This window comes from Salmo trutta, chromosome 20 (genome assembly GCF_901001165.1).
Source record: "Salmo trutta chromosome 20, fSalTru1.1, whole genome shotgun sequence".
In the NCBI taxonomy this organism is placed as follows: Eukaryota; Metazoa; Chordata; class Actinopteri; order Salmoniformes; family Salmonidae; genus Salmo; species Salmo trutta.
This window is the reverse complement of record NC_042976.1, coordinates 9,975,580-9,999,399: the sequence shown is the minus strand read 5'-3', so window position 1 is coordinate 9,999,399 and position 23,820 is coordinate 9,975,580. Positions and strand designations below refer to the sequence as shown.

The window sequence follows — 23,820 nt, the reverse complement described above, 5'->3', positions numbered from 1 at the left end:
TAAATAAAGTTTGGCAATAAGTTTAGATACAGTGGACTCCAAATTTACCTGAACCCCTGACTGGCAATGCATAAACAATACTTAAAAAAATATAAACAATATAAATTATGGAGAAACTCAAAATAGCAACATGTGAGAAATTCTGTCCTTTATTGATGTTTCAATGACAGATGGTCGTAGACCTTCATAAATCTGGTAATGGCTACAAGAATATTCACAAACGATTGAATATACGATTGACAACTTTACCAGCATCATAACATGCGTATCGATGAATCGTTGTGACATACGAAATACGAGTGATAGTGTAATCAATGTGTAATAACTACATAAAAAATTTATGAACGCGTGAAATTATTATGTGACGTGCAGTCATATTCAGGTCCTGATTGGTCAAATAGCATTAATTGACACGTCAAATAGCGTTACTTTGACACGCAAAGACCCAAACGGCATTCCATAGAAATCCTGGTTGAGAATGAAACGACTGAACAACGAAACAACACAGCAAGTGAAAGAAATAGATTTTGATTATGTTTTACTGGTAATGGGGACATACGTAAATGCAAACAAAATAACTTTTTTAGTCAGTGTGGTGTGTGTGTAACCTTTATTTAACTAGGCAAGTCAGTTAAGAACAAATTCATGTCTACAATGACGGCCCGGACAACGCTGGGCCAATTGTGCACCGCCAAATGGGACTCCCAATCACGGCCGGATGTGATACAGCCTGGATTCAAACCAGGGACTGAGATGCAGTGCCTTAGACCGCTACGTCCTTGTGTTGCCTATTTAACTGTACTAGAATGCTTAAAAAGGCTGCTAAAACTGTAGTTATCTGTATTGTTTTTTGGGGCAAGGAAAATATGGGAATCGGCCAAAAATGTCATATTGGTGCATCACTACTTGACATACAGCATCACTACTTGACATACAGCTGAACTAGCCAACTGAGTTGTTTCAAATTTCATTCTGGCAGCTGAGTAGTTTAGAGATGTGTCCTGACACCTGAAAAAAAAAATCCTGATCACAGAAAAGGACTACAAATACAAATTGGAACTGGACCTGTAAGCATTTCATTGTTTAGTCTAAACCTGTTATTTATAAAGCATGTGTCAATGTGATTAGATTTTTGAAGCACATTGACTGAACCCTTCCTCAAGGCCTTGGTCAATGAGGAGAGTGATGAGTAAAGAGATTACAAGGCTTGTGAGATTTCACTCTGCGCTAAATGAATAAATTAACATTCTGACCAATGAAGCTATTCTCCCTGAGCAAGACTTCAAAATAGAACGCAGAGACCCGCAAGGAAATATTGAATGAGGTTCGGGGAAAACTTAAAATGAACAGGAGAAAGTGCACCATATCCACATGACACAATTTCACTCCTATTCAAACTCCTAATTTACATGTTGTGTGAGTTGGATTGATTGATACCATGGCAACGAATGTCATGCATGCGAGCCAGTGCCGTTTGACCAGCTTTTCAACGGCGGGGGAGACTTGATTGTGTCAGTGGAGGCTCCTCAGAGGAGGAAAAGGAAGGACCATCCTCCTCAGTGAATTTTATGAAAATAAAAATAGTGAAACATTTAACAAAAGTTATCCTTTCTGGATAAAACTATACAAAACAAATATTCACCAAATAACTGATAAAAATACTTTCTTGCAATGAAGTTCTACAGTAGCCTCAACAGCACCCTCTAGGGTAGCACCATGGTGTAGCCGGAGGACAGCGATTTTCCATCCACTTGGTAAATTGACTTCAATAAAAAACCTAGGAGGCTCATAGTTCTCACCCCGTCATAGGTTTTTTATGACAACTTCCGGGGGACATCTTCCAACCTATCAGAGCTCTTGCAGTATGAACTGACATGTTTTCCATCCAATTAATAGACCAGAGAAGGAACCTAGAACTGAAAAAAATAAACTACAGCAAGCTAGCACTGCAGTGCATAAAGTGTGACGAGCAGTTGACTCAGAGAGAAAGACAATAGTTGAACAGATTTGAAAAAATTAATTTCTTAAATTAAAGAGAAGCAGCAGAGAGAGCGAGCTATATTTTGTGGTATTTTTTAATTCTTCTTAGTTTACCTTCCCTTACTTACAGTGGGGGAAAAAAGTATTTGATCCCCTGCTGATTCTGTACGTTTGCCCACTGACAAAGAAAGGATCAGTCTATAATTTTAATGGTAGGTTTATTTGAACAGTGAGAGACAGAATAACAACCAAAATATCCAGAAAAACGCATGTCAAAAATGTTATAAATTGATTTGCATTTTAATGAGGGAAATAAGTATTCGACCCCTCTGCAAAACATAACTTAGTACTTGGTGGCAAAACCCTTGTTGGCAATCACAGAGGTCAGACGTTTCTTGTAGTGGCCACCAGGTTAATTTCTTTGTAAGTGGGCAAACGTACAAAATCAGCAGGGGATCAAATACTTTTTTCCCCTCACTGTAGGTAATGCAGCTACTTTAGCCTACTCAACAACCCGACTCAAACATAGAGGAATGCTATTGGATCGTGGGTTTACTAACGCATTAGTTCTAGTTTGTTGACTATAACGTTAATATGGTTACAACTTGAGCCAAAAAGATACCAGTATTGCAATATTTGTTCCATGGCAAAATGGAAAACATGAAGCAGATCAAACTATGGTCCATCAAAAAACCTGCTGTATGAAAAGTACTGTGTTCTATAGCTTGGAAAATAAATGTAACTCTGGAAGACAACAATTATGTTTGTTGTTTCTTTTTTTTCTCATTAGTTCTGTTGTCATAAAAAAGTTAAATCCGCTTTGTATTTTGTTTCCTTGCCACGATACAAAGAAGTATCGTGGTACAAGTATGGTCCAGGACCTAGTGACAGTGATGTAGGCTGTGTAGTGGTTAGCGATTAAGGTATGAAGGCTTGGCTTGAAGAGGTTTTTGCACCTGGTCAAAGACAGCTGTTGTGTTGTGCACTGAAGTCCACAAGCGAAAGGAAAATGTGAGAGGAGGAGAGTAGATGCAAGAAGGAATTATAAACTGGTTGGTTCGAGCCCTGAATGGTAACTGGATGACAGCCGTGGTATATCAAACTGTATACCACGATTATGACAAAACATTTATTTTTACTACTCTAATTACCTTGGTAACAAGTTTATAATAGAAATAAGGCACCTCAAAGTTTGTGATACATGGCCAATATACCACAGCTAAGGGCGTGCCTAAGAACAGCCCTAAGCTGTGGTATAGTGGCCAGATACCACACCTCAGGCCATATTGCTTAACTATAAAATCAACATAAAAAGAAACATCCTTTTTTCAGGACCCTGTCCTTCAAAAGATTATTCGTAAAAATCCAAATAACTTCACAGATCTTCATTGTAAAGGGTTTAAACACTGTTTCCCATGCTTGTTCAATGTACCATAAACAATGAATGAACATGCACCTGTGGAACAGTCGATAAGACACTAACAGCTTACAGACAGTAGGCAATTAAGGTCACAGTTATGTCAACTTAGGACACTAAATGAGGCCTTTCTACTGACTCTGAAAAACACCAAAAGAAAGATGACCAGGGTCCCTGCTCATCTGTGTGAACGTGCCTTAGGCATGCTGCAAGGAGACATGAGGACTGCAGATGTGGCCAGGGCAATAAATTGTAATGTCCTTACTGTGAGACGCCTAAGACAGCGCTACAGGGAGACAGGACGGACAGCTGATCGTCCTCGCAGTGGCAGACCACATGTAACAACACCTGCACAGGATCAGTACATCCGAACATCACACCTGCGGGACAGGTACAGGATGGCAACAACACCTGCCCGAGTTACACCAGGAACGCACAAACCCTCCATCAGTGCTCAGACTGTCTGCAATAGGCTGAGAGAGGCTGGACTGAGGGCTTGTAGGCCTGTTGTAAGGCAGGTCCTCACTAGACATCACCGGCAACAACGTCGCCTATGGGCACAAACCCACCGTCGCTGGACCAGACAGGACAGGCAAAAAGTGCTCTTAACTGACGAGTCACGGTTTTGTCTCACCAGGGGTGATGGTCGGATTTGCGTTTATCGCCGAAGAAATGAGTCTGTACTCTGGAGCGGGATCGATTTGGAGGTGGAGGGTCTGTCATGGTCTGGGGCGGTGTGTAACAGCATCATCGGACTGAGCTTGTTGTCATTGCAGGCAATCTCAATGCTGTGCATTACAGGGAAGACATCCTCCTCCCTCATGTGGTACCCTTCCTGCAGGCTCATCCTGACATGACCCTCCAGCATGACAATGCCACCAGCCATACTGCTCGTTCTGTACGTGATTTCCTGCAAGACAGGAATGTCAGTGTTCTGCCATGGCCAGCGAAGAGCCTGGATCTCAATCGCATTGAGCACGTCTGGGACCTGTTGGATCGGAGGGTGAGGGCTAGGGCCTTTCCGCCCCAGAAATGTCCGGGAACTTGTAGGTGCCTTGGTGGAAGAGTGGGGTAACATCTCACAGCAAGAACTGGTAAATCTGGTATAGTCCATGAGGAGGAGATGCACTGCAGTATTTAATGCAGCTGGTGGCCACACCAGATACTGACTGTTACTTTTGATTTTGACCCCCCCTTTGTTCTGGGACATATTATTCCATTTCTGTTAGTCACATGTCTGTGGAAGTTCAGTTTATGTCTCAGTTGTTGAATCTTGTTATGCTCATACAAATATTTACACATTACGTTTGCTGAAAATAAACACAGTTGACAGAGAGTATATTTCTTTTTTTGCCGAGTTTACGTTGAGCAAAGTGATGATGCTGAATGTAGCTGCTACGAAAGAACTGTGTGCGCACGCAGGTGATCAGGGGTGTATTCATTCCCGCCGATTCTGTTGCAAAATGTTTCTTAAACGGAAGTAAACGGAATGAAACGGGGAGGGGCCTATATTAATTTGTCCAATAGAAACTCTCGTTTTAACTGTTTAGACTAATGTTTACACACCAGATCAGCTCGATACAGGCAAGAGTATACAGGGCATTATTGAATGTGTCACCTTGATTACGCCAATTTATCTCTAGACCTGTTCACCTAAATTATGAACTTTCAGTTGTAGGCTAGGTTGTAGCAAGCTCATGATGGGTATATTCGAGTTGCCTTGAGCTGGGTGAATGGAATATGAATGACAGTCATCCAATATATTGTGATACAAATAAGGCCATGATCATTAAAAAAAATCATCCTCCCTAATCTTGATCGGCACCGACTGTCACTGCATTACATCAATGTTGCGAATGCACCACTCTAAAAACATTTTAAATTGTTGTGTTCAATAGGTGATGGAGAGTGGAGACAATTTCGACAATTTATGACTGCTATTACTCAAGGCAAAACTGTTTTTATAATTGGCAGCAAAACTTGTGTGGCGGCAGAGAGATATAGTGATTTATAGGGTGCATGACGTGGTAAAAAGAAACAATGTAGGTAGAGCTACAAATTAGCACGGCAAAGACAGAAAAACCCACCCACCTTTGGTCAGCTAAGTGGCTGCACTGCCCCTTCGGCTCGTAAAAATGTCCAACCATTAAAATGATAATAGTTTCCATTAAAATAACATCACAACTACGGTCTCCATTCTGAATTAAAAACAAAAAGTTATTCGTAAATGAGGTTCCTAAACTATGAGAACGCAACTACATCATGTAAACTGTTTTGTCGACGCGAGCACTTCTGTTTGGATGACAGCATAAGTTTAACATTTGAAAACATGGGAATAAGAACTTTAAAATCTTAGCTCACCTAGTAAAAGTCCCTTAAATAAATCCTTTGGAATAAATGCATCAAACGGGCGTAGTTTTGCGAGTTCCGACTATCCAGTTGTACTCCTTTGTGAGTGTTTGGCGATGGGAAGAGAAAGCGAGAGCAGGACCCTGCTGATGTCACCGCGAGGGAGGGGCATGGATCAGAGGAGTTTCATATGGATCTGATGACATTTCACATTACTTTTCACTGTACTACTGTCATGTCATAAAATACATCTAATAGACTGGCCTACTACTCCCATTCTCATCATACCTCACTGTTTGAAAATACCACGTAAGAGATTTGTAAGGTCAATAGGCATAGTGTTCTCCGACGGTTGGATGTCTAAATCAGATGTACAAAGTACAGTAGGACTTTATCAGGAGCTAGAGCCTATCTGTGACTGGTCTTGGTAATGGCTGGTTGCATTGTATTCTCAGTGAATCACACCATCCAACCAATTTTCATGTATTTCATGCAGGAGAGGAGAAGAAACAGGTTCTTGGAAGTTTTAAGTAATGCCATTAGATAACATACTTGGTTTGTTTGACTTGATTTGTTTGCAGTGTAGGCTAGGATATTGTTTATTGCTAACCATGAGTAGCCTATTCTGGGTTTATGGGAAGGTGGGAGTGAGGATAGTAGGAAGGAAGGGTAGCCTACCCATGGCCGGATTACCGATCAGGCATTTATTATATTTATTTTATTTCACCTTTATTTAACCAGGTAGGCTAGTTGAGAACAAGTTCTCATTTACAACTGCGACCTGGCCAAGATAAAGCAAAGCAGTTCGACACATACAACAACACAGAGTTGCACATGGAATAAACAAATACACAGTCAATAATACAGAAGAAAAAGTCTATATACAGTGTGTGCAAATGAGGTAAGATAAGGGCATGCAGGGCCAAACCTGTGTCTGATAGACAAAGGAGGTTATAAAGCCTGTTGCATGCTTCCCAGTCGAAACAGTTTGCGCATTTACAGTATTATGACCACATTTTGTGACTTTTTTGTTCATTTATGTGTTCGGCAGGGGTTTTTTCCAGCTGTTTGCGCACACATCATTTTTTTCTTAATTAAGGCAAGTCAAAGTTCAGTGGCCGAAGTCTACTCACCTTCATCGGTGATTGGTCAACAGTACTACTCCTTGTAAGAGCGGGAACTATGGACAGGATTCCTCAATTAAGTGTTTGTTGTCATTCAACGAGAGACGACTAGTTTTCATGCAACTTTTTTCACTTGAGAAATACTGCAACAAACATCTTAGCTGGATGTAAAATTTTGCGACTAAGACCTTCTTGACAAAACGTCAAAATTAATTGCAGATTTCTTGATTTCTCTTAGAGAGGAAGTGTACTGGCGGTGTTGTTGCTATGGTGTCTCAAGAGGGACAAACAACAGTAATACTACCTTTTTTTCTCGTTTTGCAAGCGAAGGCCATTTAGGGAGTATGCAAGCACAGACATTCGCTTATGCCTAGGACCAAACAGAACCTATTTGCAGACGACTCAGGCTGCGGTTTGGCAAAATAGGCTTATCTGACCATATGCAAATGGTGTTTGCAAAACCAATGTTGCATGTAGGTTAATCAACTAGACATTAGCAGCATATAATAACATATCATAAGAATTGCAAAAAATTGCAGGACATAACATATCATACAAAATGGACGACGTAGTACACAATTGGATGACACATAGTAGACAATTGGATGACACATGTTACACATTTGGATGACGTAGTACACAAAAATATTTTTTGGGGGGGCTCGTGAGCACCACTTTCAAAACTACTGGCTGAAATTATACAAACGTTTTAAATCAGCTGGGTCTGTTGGTAGATGACGAGTTAGGAATGTGTTGAGTAATTGGCTTTGGGAGCCCGTGTCTGATCAACCAGAGAGTGGGACCTGGCTGCTTATCTGACTCCACATCCTGAGTGACAGAACTGCTACTTAAACATACAACAGCAGCAGGCATGTGCCAGCAATGAAATTGAGCTCACAGAACAAAGACAGGAATACGCCTGATGCAGCCTGTGTAAAGTCTGAGGCATAGCTATATACTTATTCTATTTCTACGGACTGAAAACCCAATTCAATCAAAATTCAATTCAATGGAAGCGTTTCTGGGTGGGACAACTGTCTTCCTTGGCAGAGAGAGTGTGGTATTCAAGTTGATATCCAGTTGATCTTAGTCTTGTTTCACATAGTAATTGTTGCATTTCAGATTAAATTATTGCCAGTTGTGTGATTGATCTAATAGAAGTTGTGTGATTGATTAGCTAATGAATCCGTTATACAGATACAACTGACACTATTATGGGCATTTCACTGTACTTGTGGATGTGACATTAAAACTTGCAAACATCACATGCATCAGACCATAAGCAACTGGAATAAAGGCCTCATAACTAGCAAAGCCATAAGAAATGCCTATTTAAACAATAAGGCCTGAGGAGGTGTGGTATGTGGCCAATATACCATGGCTAAAGGCTGTTCTTATGCACGACACAACGTGGAGTGCCTGGACACAGCCCTTAGCCGGGGTATATTGGTCATATACCACAAACCCCTGAGGTGCCTGATTGCTATTATAAACTGGTTACCAATATAATTAGAGCAGTAAAAATAAATGTTTTGTCATACCAGTGGTTTACGGTCTGATATACCACGACTGTCAGCCAATCAGTATTCAGAGCTCGAACCATCCAGTTTATATTTATAAATATAATACATATCTACTTCTGTTTTGTGACCCTTGTAAGGAGGTGGAACTGCTCAGAGGCAATATGTGCATGGGCAGAATTACACAACGCAGTTGGGAGCACATGTTCTATCATGTCCTCAAAACTGGTTTGTGGTTTTGCTTATGTTGGAGCATAAACTGTGAGTGTCATCACTCATGTCTAAGTGTTTGATTCAGTTTTCGGTATCGGTTCTTGTCCTGCGAATAAACGTCTACAGGTTAAAGGATTGTTTGTGTGAAATTGGTAAATTGTCGTTTGACAGTCCAGCCATACTGTAGTATATTCAATACCATATTTCATAGCTGAATTTGAGGATATAAAACAACAACAAAAAGACAAAGTGGTGAATAGTAACTATCAAAACAACCGTAAACATGGCCATTAAAAAAAACCTCATTACATCTGGCATAACCTAAGAGAGGGAAACTACTGTACCACGTCTGGAAGAAAAGGTGGAAGCAGTCAAACAGAGAACAGGAACACCAACCTCTCCACAGCCATTGATAAGCAACACACATTGTGCTTTTCTCCACTTCCTGCTTTACTCTAATTGAATTAGGACATTAACAAGGTACTGTAGAATAAAATATAGACACACACACACACACACACACACACACACACACACACACACACACACACACACACACACACACACACACACACACACACACACACACACACACACACACACACACACACACACACCCACACACCCACACACACACAATACCTACCTTTAGAACTGAGTGCTGCAGTGTAAATAATTCTACAACGTCCAAAAGTTTCTGTATGGCTGCGTTTAGACTGGCAGCCCAAATCTGATCTTTTTTTTTTCATGATAAATGGTCTTTTGACTAATCAGATAAGCGCTGAAAAAGAGCTGATGTGAAAAGATCTGATGTGATTGGTCATAGACCAATTAGTGGAAAAATGATCAAGAATCTGGATGCCTTTTTAAACACAGCCTTAGTCTCCTATCGCTTAAGTAGTCTGCGAGACAGCGGACACGCTTTAACGCAGATAATATTGGGACAGTTTTCAAAATGGTAATAAAAGCGGTTATCGCTTCGCAATAAAAAAAAGGCCTGCCTTGAGTGAAATGCTGAAAAACAACATTAAATATTGATTGAGGAATCCCCAAGGCTTTCTCTCTATTTCTCTCTATATATATCTATACATACATACAGTGCCTTCGGAAAGTATTCAGACACCTTTACTTTTTCCACATTTTGTTACGTTACAGCCTTATTCTAAAATTGATTACATAGATTTTTCCCCCTCCCAATCTGAACACAATACCCCATAATGACAAAGCAAAAACAGGTTTTTATAATGTTTTGCGAATTTATACAAAAATAAATAATAATAATATACATTTAAAGAAGTATTCAGACCCTTTACTCAGTACCCTGTTGAAGCACCATTGACACAACAAGCTTGGCACACCTGTATTTGGGGAGTTTCTCCCATTCTTCTCTGCAGATCCTTTTAATCTCTGTCAGGTTGGATGGAGAGCGTCGCTGCACAGCTATTTTCAGGTGTCTCCAGAGATGTTTGATCGGGTTCAAGTCCGGGCTCTGGCTGGGCCACTCGAGCACATTCAGAGACTTGTCCTGAAGCCACTCCTGCGTAGTCTTGGCTGTGTGCTTAGGGTCATTGTCCGGTTGGAAGTTGAACCTTCGCCCCAGTCTGAGGACCTGAGAGCTCTGGAGCAGGTTTTCATCAAGGATCTCCCTGTACTTTGCACCATTCAGCTTTGCCTCGATCCTGGCTAGTCTCCCGGTCCCTGCCGCTGAAAAACATCCCCACAGCATGATGCTGTCACCACCATGCTTCACCATAGGGATGGTGCCAGGTTCCCTCCAGACGTGACGCTTGGCATTCAGACCAAAGAGTTAAATCTTGGTTTCATCAGACCAGAGAATGTTGTTTCTCATGGTCTGAGAGTCTTTAGGTTCCTTTTTGGCAAACTCCAATTGCTGGAGTGCTGCAGAGATGGTTGTATTTCTGGAAGGTTCTCCCATCTCCAAAGCCGAACTCTAGAGCTCTGTCAGAGTGACCATCGGGTTCTTGGTCACCTCCCTGACCAAAGCCCTTCTCCCCTGATTTCTCATTTAGGTCTGGCGGCCAGCTCTAGGAAGAGTCTTGGTTGTTCCAAATTTCTTCCATTTAGGAATGATGGAGGCCACTGTGTTATTGGGGACCTTCAATGCTGCAGAATTTTTTTGGTACCCTTCCTCAGAGCTGTGCCTCGACACAATGCTGTCTTGGAGCTATACGGACAATTCCTTCAACTTCATGGCTTGGTTTTTGCTCCGACATGCATTGCCAACTGTGGGAACTTATATTGACAGGTGTGTGCCTTTACAAATCATGTCCAATCAAGTTGTAGAAACATCTCAAGGATGATCAATGGAAACAGGATGCACCTGAGCTCAATTTCTAATCTCATAGCGAAGGGTCTGAATACTTATGTAAATTAGGTATTTCTGTTTCTATTTTTACAAGTCTGGTTCATCCTTGGGAGCAATTTCCAAATACCTGAAGGTACCACGTTCATCTGTACAAACAATAGTATGCAAGTATATACAACATGAGACCACGCAGCTGTCATACAGCTCAGGAAGGAGACGCGTTCTGTCTCCTAGAGATGAACGTACTTTGGTGCGAAAAGTGCAAATCAATCCCAGAACAACAGCAAAGGACCTTGTGAAGATGCTGGAGGAAACGGGTAAAAAAGTATCTATAGCCACAGTAAACGAGTCCTATATTGACATAACCTGAAAGGTCGCTCAGCAAGGAAGAAGCCACTGCCTCAAAACCGCCATAAAAAAGCCGGACTACGGTTTGCAACTGCACATCGGGACAAAGATCGTAATTTTTGGAGAAATGTCCTCTGGTCTGATGAAACAAAAATAGAACTGTTTGGCCATAATGACCATCGTTATGTTTGGAGGAAAAAGGGGGAGGCTTGCAAGTAAAAGAACACCATCCCAACCGTGAAGCACAGGGGGGGCAGTATCATGTTGTGGGGGTGCTTTGCTGTAGTAGGGACTGGTGCACTTCACAAAATAGATGGCATCATGAGGCAGGAAAATTATGTGGATATACTGAAGCAACATCTCAAGACATCAGTCAGGAAGTTGTTAATGCTTGTTCGCAAATGGGTCTTCCAAATGGACAATGACCCCAAGCATACTTCAAATGTTGTGGCAAAATGGCTTAAGGGAAACAAAGTCAAGGTACTGGAATGGCCATAACAAAGCCCTGACCTCAATCCTATAGAAAATGTGTGGGCAGAACAGAAAAAGCAAAGTATGTGCGAGCAAGGAGGCCTACAAACCTGACTCAGTTACACCATCTCTGTCAGGAAGAATGGGCCAAAATTCACCCACCTTATTGTGGGAAGCTTGTGGAAGGCTACCCAACATGTTTGACCCAAGTTAAACAATTTAAAGGTAATGATACCAAATACTAATTGAATGTATGTAAACTTTTGACCCCCTGGGAATGTGATGAAAGAAATTAAAAGCTGAAATAAATAATTCTCTCTACTATTATTCTGACATTTCACATTCTTAAAATAAAGTGGTGATCCTAACTGACCTAAGACAGGGACATTTTATTAGGATTAAGTGTCAGGAATTGTGAAAAACTGAGTTTAGATGTATATGGCTGAGGTGTTTGTAAACTTCCAACTTCACCTGTATTTATACGTGTATATCAATCTCTCTTTCTTCAACTCCCTCGCTCCATCCCCTAGTTTGTGTTCTTGTAATCCCTCAAATTTGCTGTGTTTCCATGGCTGTGTTTTCATGGGGAGGTGTGGGCAGGAGGGGGACAGGGGGAGCAAGTTCCTGACTTGTGGTGGCTATTCAGCAACCTGGGGGTAGAAGCTATTGGCCAGTCTGTTAGTTTTAGCCATGATGCTCCAGTACTGTCTGCGTCTGAGTGATGGAAGTGGGGAGAAGAGACTGTGATGCAGCCCGACAGTATGCTCTCGATGGTGCTCGAATAGAACACTGAGGGCCCTCGGGGACAGGCTGAATTTCTTCAGCTTTCTGATGTTAAAGAGTTGCTGTCGTGCCTTCTTCACCACGGTGTTCATGTAGTTTGACCATTTCAGCTCCTCTGAGATGTGTATGCCAAAGAACTTGATGTTTTTGACTGTCTCCACGGCGGCCCAGTTGATGAGGATGGGGGCATGCCCAGCCCGGTTCCTCCTGAAGACCACAATCAGCTCCTTTGTCTTGCTGACATTGAGGGAGAGGTTGTTTACCTGGCATTACACCGTCAGAAGTGCCTACCTCCTCCTTGTAGGCTGTCTCGTCATTTTTAGTGATCAGGGCACTACTGTCGTGTTGTCAATGAATTTGATAATGGAGTTCGAGAGGTGGAACTGCATTGGAGCCGTCAAATCCTTAAGCAGCTGCTCTTGCGATCATTGTCACAGTCGCAAAGTGTAGGCTATATAGAAATTATTACACTCAAATTGAAAATCACTAAACAAAATAATGAGGATATATATAATCCTAATGGAGGTGTAGATTACATCTCACATTTCATTGTTCGGACTTGTAAACAAGGCTTCATGGGATTTATCTTTATGCAACAATGGCAAGGCCCGCTTTAAGTTGAATGCCAGGAGACACTTGTGGATTTGACAGCTCAAACAAAGTTCAAACTCCGACACTACGAAAACAATCGCTATGCGGATGTTGGCTAAAGCGGACCTGATTGAATCGAGCCCTTTGTCTCAGCATGACTACAAAAACATCTATTCAAAAAGTTGAGGAAGTCCTCAGCAGCATGATCCAAACATCCACAGTCCAGCAGCAGTGCAGGCTGGTGGGAGGAGCTATAGGATGATGGGCTAGTTGTAATGGCTGGAATGGAGTTCTTCACCTGTGGGATCATCTGAGACCAGCCACCCGGACAGCTGATGAAACTGAGGAGTATTTCTGTCTGTAATAAATCTCTTTTTGTGGCGAAAAACTCATTCTGATTGGTTGGCCTTGGCTCCCCAGTGGGTGGTCTTATGCCCTCCCAGGCCCACCCATGGCTGCGCCTCTGTCCAGTCATTTGAAATCCATAGATTAGGGCCTAATTAATTTATTTCAAATGACTGATTTCCTTATATGAACCGTAACTCAGTAAAATCTTTGAAATTGTTGCATGGTGCGTTTATATTTGTGTTCAGTATGTGAAGTAGGACTTTTCTTTTTTCTACTAAATATCCACACACTTTGCTCCATTGCAATTTTCATGAAATTGATCGAAGAGTATAAAGTGGGATATCATGAATATAAAAGGCAAAAACACATTTAGATGACTTTCAGTGTTGGACAAGTGGGAATAAAGAGGATGAAGAGACATCAAACCTAACCTTGGGGAGTTAGTGAAAAATAATGGTCCAATTCTATAAACAGCTCATAAGCAAGATAGATGAAAAATAGTAAACAAAAACAAAAAATGACTGTAATAACAGCAAAAACCACAGAGGATAAAATTCATTTGTTTTCATATTACGTTTGGAAAATGAAAAGATAATGGCCTTTTTAATTGACGTTTTAAGTAACTGGAAAATAGAGGAAGTGTAATAAGAATTTCAGTCAGCTGCTTTTGCATTTACGTTGACCCTCTTCTGTCAATCCTCTGGGATCTATGCGTTGTACTTCAATGACAAATGTGGAAGTGCCACAGATACAGTAAGTAATGGAGGTATTACTGTCAAATACCACAGAGGACAGTGAGGACGAAAGTGTGTAACCACGTGTTTTTATTGCAGATAAACTACACTTTCATATATTAATGGTATACAATGCGTTCTGAAAGTATTCTGACCCCTTGATATTTTCACGTTGTTACGTTACAGCCTTCTTCTAAAATGGATGAACTGTTGTTGTTTTTCTCATCAATCTACACACAATACCCCATAATGACAAAGCAAAAACTGTGTTTTAGAAATGTTTCCTGTCTCGGATCTCTATGGACAATTCCTTCGACCTCATGGCTTGGTTTTTGCTCTGACATGCACTGTCAACTGTGGGACCTTATATAGACAGGTGTGTACCTTTCCAAATCATGTCCAATCAATTGCATTTACCACAGGTGGACTCCATTCAAGCTGTAGAAACATCTCAAGAATGATCAATGGAAACAGGATGCACCTGAGCTCAATTTCAAGTCTCATAGCAAAGGGTCTGAATACTTAAGTAAATAAGGTGTTTTTATTTTTTATCCATTTGCAAAAATGTCTTAAAACCTGTTTCGCTTTGTCATTATGGGGTATTGTGTTTAGATTGATGAGAAAAAATAATATTTTATACATTTTAGAATAAGGCTGTAACAACAAAATGTGGAAAAAGTCAAGGGGTCTGAATACTTTGCAAATGCACTGTACTTAATCACACTATTTTACAAAAAGCATCACAATACATTACATGATACATCACAAAAAGCATAACAATACATTACATGATACATCACAATACATATCAATAGCCTTCCCTGTAGCTCAGTTGGTAGAGCATGGTGTTTGCAACACCAGGGTTGTGGGTTCAATTCCCACGGGGGGCCAGCACAGAATTTTTTTTTTAATGAAATGTATGCATTCACTACTGTAAGTCGCTCTGGATAAGAGCGTCTGCTAAATGACGTAAATGTAATACATTACATAATACAGCACAATACACTACATAATACACCACAAGACATTACATATTGCATCACAATACATTACATGATACATCACAAGACATTACATAATGCATATCAACACATTACTTAATACATCACAATACATTATATAATATATCACAATACATTACATAATACATCACAATACATTACATACTGTAATACATCACAATACATTACATAATGCATCACAATACATCACAATACATTACATACTGTAATACATCACAATACATTACATAATGCATCATAATACATTACATAATACATCACAATGCATTACATAATACATGACATAATGCATATCAATACATTACATAATACAGCACAATACATTACATAATACATCACAATACATTACGTAGTACATCACAATACAACACTTATCTCCCTCACTAGCTTTAAGCACCAGCTGTCAGAGCAGCTCACAGATCACTGCACCTGTACATAGCCCATCTATAATTTAGCCCAAACTACTACCTCTTCCCCTACTGTATTTATTTATTTTATTTATTTTGCTCATTTGCACCATATTATTTATATTTGAACTTTGAACTTTCTTCAAACTACAAATCTACCATTCCAATGTTTTTCTTGCTATACTTTATTTACTTTGCCACCATGGCATTTTTTTGCTTTTACCTCCCTTATCTCACATCATTTGCTCACATTGTATATAGTCTTATTTTTTTTTCTACTGTATTATTGACTGTATGTTGTTTACTCCATGTGTAACTCTGTGTTGTTGTATGTTGTCGAACTGCTTTGCTTTATCTTGGCCAGGTCGCAATTGTAAATGAGAACTTGTTCTCAACTTGCCTACCTGGTTAAATAAAGGTGAAATAAAAAATAAATAAAAAAACATAATACATCACAATACATTACGTAGTACATCCCAATACATTACATAATACATTACAATACATTACATAATACATACAATACATTACATAGTACATCACAATACATTTCAAGGAAATACTGACAGCTAGATGTTAACTCTGCAAGGAGAATAATCATCAGATCAGCGTTTGCCCATGATAGTTCAATCTCATCCTGCAGTAAAAGCAAACATAAACTTGCCCTCCTCTTTATCCATCACTGTCCCTTACTCGACACCAGTCCCATAGCAGTCTGTTCATGTTGTGGATATAGCCTAAGACACTCACTGAGTGGTGATATGAGAAATCTCCGCACTCGCAGCAAGGCCAAAATCATTGAAATTCTGATCACAGGACTAGCAGAAGTATAGCATGTCTCTCAGGAAATTGGAGTTCAAGCGCTCTCACAGGAGATGGGAAGAGCGCAAACTCCTCACGTCACCAGGAGCCTCGTAGGCTGGGGATCTGTTCAGGGACCTCTTCGACAAGGAGACACCCGTACACTCACACACACACACACACACACACACACACACACACACACACACACACACACACACACACAACACACACACAACACACACACACACACACACACACACGTGCAATACTCCTTGTAGAAGAAAAATATATTGATGTGTTAGTACATTAAAAAGAACAGTCATGTATTATTTTCTCTGTCCTCCATTCACTAAAAACACTTAGTTTACACTGCAGAGTTTTAGACAGTTTGATAAAAACGGAAGAGCTAATGGCGTTTACAATCATCTGCAAACAAGTGAGTGGCATTAGGACTATTTGCTGAACACTTTTGAAAGAAAAGGTTAGAGATGTGTGGGAAGGCCAAAGAGGTATTTTTTTTGTTTATCCTCATGATAGATCGTGATAATAGATAATGCGTGCTTCATTTGGTTCCTGTTGCTAAATGGGTTCACTTCCTGAATAACAAATCAATGCACTATTAAATAAAAGTCGTCCTGAAACATAGGAAAGGGGTAACAAGGGCAACAATCTGGATAAGCTACCTATTTACAGACCTCGTCTTCAAGGTCATTAATAACAGTAAATCAAACAAACATCCATACAATCTGTAGCTTATGTCTGGTTATGTAAAATACACACATACTATTACAATAACAAAACAAGAATGGAATCTCAGCCTTCGGACACAATGGCATTCCAACTTAACTCCACTCCTCGGTGCTCTCTCTGACCCGATTTGGAAACAAGGGTCTTTTTAGAGGAAACATGCTAGCCAACTGAGGCCAAACAAGCTGTGACAACTACCTCCACAGCTAATGCTATGGACACGGGAGCCAAGGGGCTAACTGAGTCAATATTCAGCCTATGGTTTGATGTCGGTTACACTCAGGCTGGATGTGACTTCGGCGCTGTGACATTTCCTTTTGACAGTTTCTGACAATAGAAGTTCCCAGGCCCAGGCCAGACCCCACCTTGGTGAGAAGTCAAATCATTTGAATGCTTTGAACTGCTTGTCTTCATCCTCCCTTCTCTTCTGTTTGCCTGACAAGTTCAGAGGGAATAGATCACAGCGTATAAGTCAACAACATGGTAAAGGTTACATTCCTTAATGCACCTCTAGACATTTAGGAAGATTCAGAGCAAGAAAACAGAATGGTAGTTGTAACACTGAAGCCTCTGATTCAAGTCTTTGAGCATTTGGACCTTCTGGATCTGGGCTCTAAAATGAATTTTAAAGTAGTGTATACCAACAACATGTCATACTGAATCCTAGCTTTCCCAGCCAGGCAGAGCACAGCAGGCCAATATGCTCCCAGCCAGGCAAAGAAACAACCCAACCAACACAATAACAACAACAGAGCTATCCTACCGTGCATGGAGACAGTGACAGCTTAGTGTAACTGGAGAGTCAGATTGGTGGCCAGGATAGAGGATTATGAAAGGTGGATCCCACGACCAGGCACAGACCATGAGGAAGAGAAAAGGAATGAAGTGACAGAGTAGAACTGGGATGATGAACCGAAAATGATCAACACCGAACAAACCGACCACTTATCGTAGACAGTTTGCTGATATCGTTCATTACCATAAACAATCTATAGGGCCCTATGAAATAAATGAAATAAGTTTGCTATGGTTGATCGTTAATGTGACAATTGATAGCTACAACATTCAAAGTAGTAGTAGTTGTTTTAAGGGTATTATACAAAAATGTTATAAACGTATCATTCAGTTTATTGTTATCGTGATAATTCAGTCAAGTTATCGTTGCATAAATGTTTGGCCATATCGCCCAGCTCGATGATGGAGTGACATATTGCTGGCTCAGGAGTGGAAAAGGCAGGAAGTAGATTACATTATATCATACTTCACAGCCTAAGAATGTCATGGAATGTCATGGAATGTTGTTAATATCAATGTAAACAATAGGCTGTATAGGATGAAGTACCAGAATACAGGACAATTCAACATACACTTTTTTCTTCAAGTGTCCTTACAGTCTAAGGAAGGGTGTTTGTAACCATCTTTCACTCTGGTTCATCAATACTCAATAGAGGCCATTCCACTACTTTCTGTTGGGTTGGCATTGTCCTACTCGTATCCATCCTTTTAGTTAGTGACATGTTTGCTGGCTAGGGTTGAGTTAAATGCCCTGAGAGAATTATAGGTCCTAATTGTAAGGAGCTTGACCAGGCTGCAGAGGGTGTTTCTCCCCACTGTTTGATTCTGACCCCTGGGACCCAGAAAGGGAGAGACTAAATGATTCCCTTAATATGGTAGATTCTGCTGAGTGGTCGCTTGTCCATTAAACTAACACAAGAGTGAAGGGCCTCTTATAGCCAGATAAATAACAAGGAATGGCCTAAGTGAGCTCATTGTAGACTAGCATAAAACCAAGGCAAAAAGCAACAGGCTCATTAGTCTGCTCTTGTGATTGTCTGTGTAGACATGTCTCCATCATTCTTTCAGTCCAACTTCTCTCTGTGATCTGAGTAATGCTAATTGTTGTTCCTCAAAAGTAAGAAGATATACCAAGTGACATTATTTTATTACAATTGTTTTTCAGGGGGTAGATCAGTTTTAATATTGCAGATAGATTGTGGCTTCAATCAATGTAATTGTCTGCATCATTTCCAATCCCCCATATATATTTTTGTAAATATATATATACATATGTATATATATACAGTATATTAATATATATATTTTCCTTTATTATTTTCCCCAAACCCTACCAGCCCTCCCCTTATTTGAGTAAACTAATGGACAACAACTATTAGGCTTCTACTTCTAGCTTATACATACTATATACATTTTACAGACAAAGTATATTTTACAATAGTTATCTTTTCTTTGTTTTTAGTCCCATCCTTCAGCTCCACTTAACCCCTCCCATCTATCACTGAAGACGATCAAGTTTTAATTTATATTTGCCATGTCACGTTCTGACCTGTAAAGGTGTTATTTGTTAGTGTTTAGTTTGGTCAGGACGTGGCAGGGGGTATTTGTTTTATGTGGTTCAGGGTGGTTGTGTGTATGTGTCCAGGTAGAGGGGTATTTGATTTATAAGTCCAGGGTTTTGGTTATTGTTCTATGTTAGTTTATTTCCATGTCCAGTCTAGTCGTTTGTATTTCTATGTTTAGCTAATTGGTGTTGGGGCCTTCAGTTGGAGGCAGCTGTCTATCGTTGCCTCTGATTGAAGGTCCTATAATTAAGGGTGTGTTTGTATTGTGGATTGTGGGTAGTTGTATTCTGTTTTGTGTTCTTCACCTGACAGAACTGTTAGTGTCGTTTTTGTAATTGTATACGTGTTTCACCTTCTTCAATATTAAGAAGATGAGTATACACTTCCCTGTTGCGTCTTGGTCCTCCACACACGACACCTGTTACATGCCATGTATTTTTAAACTGTGCTGTGATGTTTCACAAAAGTTATGAACCTTTCTATTCTAATAGACTCTACAGTGCCTTGCAAAAGTATTCACCCCCTTGGCGTTTTTCCTATTTTGCTGCATTACAACCTGTAATTTAAATAGATTTTTATTTGGATTTCTTGTAATAGACATACACAAAATAGTACAAATTGGTTAAGTGAAATGAAAAAAATGTGTTGTTTCACAAAATTCAAAAAAAAAAACCCGGAAAAGTGGTGTGTGCATATGTATTCACCCCCTTTGCTAAGCCCCTAAATAAGATCTGGTGCAACCAATTACCTTCAGAAGTCACATAATTACTTCAATAAAGTCCACCTATGTGCAATCTAAGTGTCACATGATCTGTCACATGATCTCAGTATATATACACCTCTTCTGAAAGGCCCCAGAGTCTGCAACGCCACTAAGCAAGGGGCACCACCAAGCAAGCGGCACTATGAAGACCAAGGAGCTCTCCAAATAGGTCAGGGACACATTTTTGGAGAAGTACAGATCAGGGTTGGGTTATAAAAAAATATCAGAATCTTTGAACATCCCACTGAGCACCATTACATCCATTATTAAAGAATATGGCACCACAACAAACCTGCCAAGAGAGGGCCGCCCACCAAAACTCACGGACCAGGCAAGGAGGGCATTAATCAGAGAGGCAACAAAGAGACCAAAGATAACCCTGAAGGAGCTGCAAAGCTCCACAGCGGAGATTGGAGAATCTGTCCATAGGACCATTTTAAGCAGTACACGCCACAGAGCTGGGCTTTACGGAAGAGTGGCCAGAAAAAAAGCCATCGCTAAAAGAAAAAAATTTGCATATAGAAGAAGGTCCTCTGGTCAGATGAGACTAAAATGTAGCTTTTTGGCCATCAAGGAAATCACTATGTCTGGGGCAAACCCAACACCTCTCATCACCCCGAGAACTCTATCCCCACAGTGAAACATGGTAGTGGCAGGAAGTGCTGTGGAGGTGTTTTTCATCGGCAGGGACTGGGAAACTGGTCAGAATTTAAGGAATGGTGGATGGCGCTAAATACAGGGAAATTCTTGAGGGAAACCTGTTTCAGTCTTACAGAGATTTGAAACTGAGACGGAGGTTCACCTTCCAGCAGGACAATGACCCTAAGCATACTGCTAAAGCAACACTCGAGTGGTTTAAGGGAAAACATTTAAATGTATTGGAAAGGCCTAATCAAAGCATAGACAACAATCCAATTGAGAATCTGTGGTATGAATTAAAGATTGCTGTACACCAGCGCAACCCATCCATCTTGAAGGAGCTGGAGCAGTTTTGCCTTGAAGAATGGGCAAAAATCCCAGTGGCTAGATGAGCCAAGCTTATAGAGACATACTCCAAGAGACTTGCAGCAAAAATTGCTGCAAAAGGTACCTCCACAAAGCATTGACTTTGGGGGGGAGTATAGTTATGCACGCTCAACTTTTCAATTTTTTTGTCTTATTTCTTGTCTGTTTCACAATGAAAAATATTTTGCATCTTCAAAGTAGTAGGCATGTTGTGTAAATCAAATGATACAAACAAAATAGGAAAAATGCCAAGTGGGTGAATACTTTCACAATCCACTGTACATATTGTAAATTGAAGATAAATATTTTTGCTAAGAGTATTATTATAATATTAATCGATTGACTGTGACTTTTTAAGTCACCCAGGAGTGCTATTTGCAGAGGTACATTTTGCAATTCTTCAGCCATTCCTCTGTGAGAAAAAACAAGCTACACATGGACAGTACCAAAACAAATTATCTAATGATTCTATCTCTTCACAGCAAAATCTGCAGAGCTGGGATGATTGTATCCCACATATATATAACATTCTATTGTTTGCATGAATTTTTATCATCATTTCAATATAAAAACTCTATGTTTTGAATCCAGCGTTGTTTTCTGTATCAGTTCATAAACCATGTGCCAAAGGAATCGGTACATGGAAACTCTCTTCCCAACTATTTTGAGATATATATGGCACAGCTGTCAATGTTTTGGTCCTTAAAATAAACTGGTATACTTTTTTTATTTATCACAATTTTCTTTAGCCAATTTTGGTCTTTAATGCAGTGCCGAAAGACAAGTTCCATGTGACTTTATTACATTTAAGTGGATTTTCTCATCCTATCTACAGCTGGTGTCACCGTAGATTGCATACTGTATTCTCTCTCAATATCTCAGACAGAAAATTGCATTTTGCAATATAAAATGGAAAGCAATAACCGTTTGTTATTTCACATCCATGCACAAACACAAAATATTTATATATCTATCTGAGTAATCTCAAATATCAAACAGTCTCACAAGTATATATTCTTTGGATAAATTGTCTTCATTTGAAATAACAACCCATGAACAGATTTGAGTTACTTTGCATGATTAGTAGTAATTTAGCAGATGAATAGATTGAAACGCAAAGAAAGCCTTCAGTGATGGATTTTGAGATATTATGCACAAGTCATTTGTCTCACAAAATTCCGATACATTGAAGGGGTTTCTCAGTGATTTCCCTTGTTTGCTTCAGTCTTAATCTTAGAGACAACATTAATTACACTGTCTGTCTGCCAGAGTGTTGTGAGGATTCCAGTCATTCCAATCAACATCCTTCCTCAGACAACACCATACTTACCTGATCAGTTATCTTCTCTCCTGTCAGCTGGGAGACAAGGACACAGGCTACGCTGAATGTCTTGACGTCTAATCTGAGTGTTTCTATTGTTGTTGTTGTTGGCATTTCTAGAGTGTGAATCCAAATAGTATGGTGGCCAATAAAAGGTTTAAATGATCATGATGCAAAAATCTGTGGCCTGCCCTCACATCGGATGTTGTTGTTATGAAAGGATATCCTGTTAGTATTGTGCCCTCTGAAGTGGATTAACCGCTGATTGTGTGTTTTGCAGGTGGACGTGCCAAGTTGTGCCGAGTTGTATCAGTGTCAAACTCTCCTTAAAGTCACTTGATCTGAATCATCCTGTAATTCAAAGGCAGTTAGCAACAATAGAATCAAGGAAGTGAAGGACCACCAGCTCCTGGAATACAGGTAGGACATGTATGCCTCTCACACTTTAAGACCTACTACCCTCTAGTGGTAATCTTGGATGGTACACTATTTAGTCAAAGAAGCCCTTGAATAAAGATCTATGGTATTACCATCTTTAGTGACCTCTGGTGTTGAGAAAAGATATTACACCAACCTCTGCGAAAGTTAGTTCATCTGTTAATTAACCAAAAGGTAGACTATTTATATAAAACCTATATACATTTGAATTTGGTTGGATTGGATTTGGTTGGACATACAAATCTATGAAAAACTTTCCTAGATAAGTCAGGGTGCTTTCTTCAATTGTTCAGTTATTGATATTTTTAAGATTTCATGCAGGCCTAGTTCAAATGCAAATTGTAAAAATACCCCCATACTTAATTATATATCTGACTCGAAACCAGCAGAGCTAATTATGTAATGTTGTGCGAATTAATGGAAACACCTTGACCACTCTCTGAGATGCAAAGTAGAGCTGTGAAACATGCTGGATGCGAGCCAACCAGGATGCGGTAACAGCGATATGGGGCATGATGATAAAACATGCAGGCTGAAGTAGAGTAAGATAAATAATTCAGATACAAGTACCAGACTAACACAATTCTAATCAGGATGCCATTAAAACAACTGCTAAGGTGAGGGGGGAAAAAAGGTCATTTGATATCTTAAAACCCTTGATTACCAATTCAATGAATCTTGTCTGTGTGTAATGCATGTTTAGCCTATATGAACCAGTAAATGAACCAGATGTCATGTAATGAATGGTT

At 40.0% G+C, this 23,820-nt stretch overlaps 1 protein-coding gene across 2 annotated transcripts in view; it reads right to left on the bottom strand.

Annotated features, from left to right (window-relative positions):
• LOC115155526 (SH3 domain-binding protein 4) overlaps window positions 1-5,884 on the bottom strand; it is a 97,328-nt gene extending 91,444 nt beyond the window's left edge. For both annotated transcript variants that reach the window (XM_029702209.1, XM_029702210.1), the window contains exon 1: window positions 5,759-5,884. The gene's annotated coding sequence lies outside the window, so the exon portion shown is untranslated. The remainder of the gene's footprint in view (window positions 1-5,758) is intronic.
• Between the last annotated feature and the right edge of the window lie 17,936 nt (window positions 5,885-23,820).